We start from the raw sequence: 3,493 nt of genomic DNA on the forward strand, positions 1-3,493 counted from the left end.
GCTTAGCTTGGCATAAAGACTGGAAGCCAAGGGAAACAGCTAGCCTGGCTCACTTAAAAGTTCAAATATGTCGACCAGCACCTCTAAAAACACCTTTCTCTCATTTGTTTAAAAGAATTGGTCAAACAATTTTGAAAATATAGATGTTTGATACCATATCTTTAAGGTAAAGATCGGACGTACAGTATTATTTTTACCCCAAGCAGTCGGTTAGCTTGGCTTAGCATAAAGACTGTTATAAAATCGATCAGACAAAGTCCTGAGTGTTGGTTTTAGGGGTTGTGTGCCTGACACCCCGACGAGAAGACCACCATGTGTGTTTTGTCTTGACACGTCTTGTGTGACATCTCCCACATCAAGTACATGAGCGTTTACCAATCAGGTGCTCTCTCCAGAGGGCAGTCACGTAACCATGGTGAAGAGGAGAAAGGATGCCGATTCCAGATCCAGATCTAACGTTAAAGTCGCCTGTTTGATGCAGCCAACACAGCCAAGCCTGCTGCTTGTAGAATAAAGAGCTATGGAAATAAAATTACTGTATGTGATATTCGTTTAACCCGTCATAATTGTTATCTGGATGCTGCCCAGCAGATGTATAAATAATGACCGAATTGGGCTGAAGTTCACGACGCCTCTTGCATTTGCTTTTAATGTTACAGCGCATCCACAACCACTATTTCTTTTTTTTGTTTGGTACACAAGATTACCAGCATCACCTACGATGCTTCCATCAGTTTGATTGACAGTTGCCTCACCCGCCTTCCTGATGACATTTGAACTTGTGCGTGATCGTGGAATAAGAGGTTCTGTGAGTGGTCGGGATCATACCTGTGGTCTTGCCGTTCAGCCACAAAAGTGTATGCCGCAGTGATCGTTAGATCTGACACGGTGACCATCGTGTAGTCTGATCCCAGCATTGTTGTACCTTTACCGAGCTGTTTCCCCCTGTTTCCAGTCTTTATGCTAAGCTAAGCTACACAGCTGGCTGCAGCCTTATATAGACCAGTTAGACGTGGGACTGATATTGATCTTCTCATCTAAGACCCCATTTACACTCAGTCACTTCATGCATCTTGAGAGGATCGGAGCTATCTGACCTCAAAAAAGCATAAATGTGTCTAAATGAATTCAAGAAGCATCGTAGACTAAAACTCGCTCCAACCTTGTGATATACTTTGTCTAATCAGCTGCTGGCTCTAGCTTCGCGTGTAGTGTGCAGACCCGAGAGTGGTGTCGATCTCCTCGTCTAACTCTCGGAGATAAAGCAAAAAACGTTATTTCCCAAAATGTCACTCAGTTCCTTTAAAGTGTCAGACCGTGAGAACGGCTCAATTTAATGTCATTGAAAGAGAACAATAGGACTTCAGTAGGTGTTGGTTAGCAGTGACCTGGCCCAGTTATCAGCTCTACATTTCTTAGATTCACACGGCTTATTAAAACAGTGTCACTCATTTATTTCTGGAAGCTATTAAAAATGAAGTTTATTCGTAACTTTATTGGCCTGTTTTAAAAGTGGGCTTCAGTCTGTCAGTCTGTCTGCGCCTTGGCTTTAAGTTACTCAGGAAAGGGACGTATCTGTTCTTCTGAATATGCCCTCGAGCGCTGAAATCACAAGTCTGACTTGATTTATCATGTTTCATTATGCAGCTTCGAGCTCACGCTGTTATCTATCTTGGTAACTTGCGCCGCGGATGATTGATTATCATGCTCGTGGACCTTGTGTGAGGACCTTCCAGTAAAACCACGTCAGAGAGTTTGAAGGATGACACGGCCGGAAACATGATGGAGCAATCCGGTCAAGTTGCCGCTGCTCATTTGTTGCTGCTTGTGAAGCTCGCAGTGACCTATAACCTAAAATGGGATTTACTGGATTTATTGGTAATTCAAAAGGAAATAAATGATGCTCCAATCTCGAGTGCGCGGGCAGGTTTGCCTCATTTATTTTCATGATCGGTCACGCGTATTTAACAGAGTCAATAGCTGTGGATCCTGGATCCTGTAATGACTTGCTAAAATCAGTCCTTTTCATTCACTTATTAATGGAAGCGCTCACTGATTTACAGCCACTGTCACCCCCCCCCCTGCTGCTGCCCTACATACTGTACTCGAACAGCTGCTGCACAGCTGCACTCTGGCACTGAAAGGTGTGAAAGGTCTGGCCAACCTTTGATCTCATCCCTGTTATTATTCTTCACCTTGTTTCACATTTAAGATGCACCTGCATGACTCAAGATGGAGAAATCCACATGTTCCACAGTCTGGTGGAAGGTACGTGGAGCAACGGTCGCATCTACTGACTACTTTATGTGCCGTTTCTCTGAAATAAAACATTTGATGCTTGGCTGAGGTGGAACAGTTGGTGAATCAATGAAAACTAAATGTGACAAAGCGCGATTAAAGCAGACTTATGAATCATGACATGACATCACACATGTGACTTAAACGTCCGGCGAAGCTTCCGCTCTACAGGAGAGGCGAGAAATAGCAGCAGGTGAAACATCAGAGCCGCGAGGAGCGATGAAGAGCACCGAACGTCCCTCACGGTCACACATGAAATGAACAGAAATCTCTTATTTATGGATATCATGTTTTCTAGTTTTCCTGTAGTTACACCAGACTGTTGCCGTCTCTTCTCACCTGATTGGAAAATTATTTCCACCAGTTGTTTATCTTAATGTGCCCAACTCCTCCTAACGTTTCCATAACAGCAGTAAATGGAAAAAAAAAACAAAAAAAACACCATTAATTCACATTTTCTTTTGCCAGTTTTCTGGAAATTTTGTTAAAATTTGCTCTACAGTTGGGTGGACACATGTATTTTTTTCCGTTATGGTTTAAAGAGAGTTTCACTGTCTCTCCTGCATAGTTTCTTGTCCTTTTTTTGAACACCTGGCAACACTGCATTCATATGGACACACACAGGACTCCTCTCTCTCTGCGTCCTCCACGCACACCCTTCTTCTCCCCATTTCTCTCAGTTATCGCTGATAACTTGGCAACGGGGCTGACGATAATGGCAGATGTTAATTATCACGATGGCAGTCATAATGATAATGGTGATCAGGACAATGAATATCACTATTACTCAGATCTTAATTATTATCCATCAGCGCATAGAGGTGCATATTGTGTGGAAGTATATAGATGATCATGAAAATGATGATTATTATACATTCCTATTTCTACACATTAATAGTGAGGCTTTTGATGCATTACAATATTCATTATGCTCTGTGCAAATTGTTCCTTATTTATGAGGAAAGATGGTCGCTGGATTTTTGGTGCAAAGAAGAAAGATGTAGTATGTTTGGTGTCTTGAAAGTCCATGCGAGCTGGGTACTACAGTATACTGTATGCACGACACACTAACTATCATTATACTACACAGACACACAAATAGATAAATACAACACCTAAACACATCTGTGCATCCTCACTGACAAGTTATTTCATTTTGTTCACATCTTATAAGCTCTGTGTGATCTGCTGTCTT

Source organism: Chelmon rostratus, chromosome 16, assembly GCF_017976325.1.
Source record: "Chelmon rostratus isolate fCheRos1 chromosome 16, fCheRos1.pri, whole genome shotgun sequence".
Taxonomy (NCBI): domain Eukaryota; kingdom Metazoa; phylum Chordata; class Actinopteri; order Chaetodontiformes; family Chaetodontidae; genus Chelmon; species Chelmon rostratus.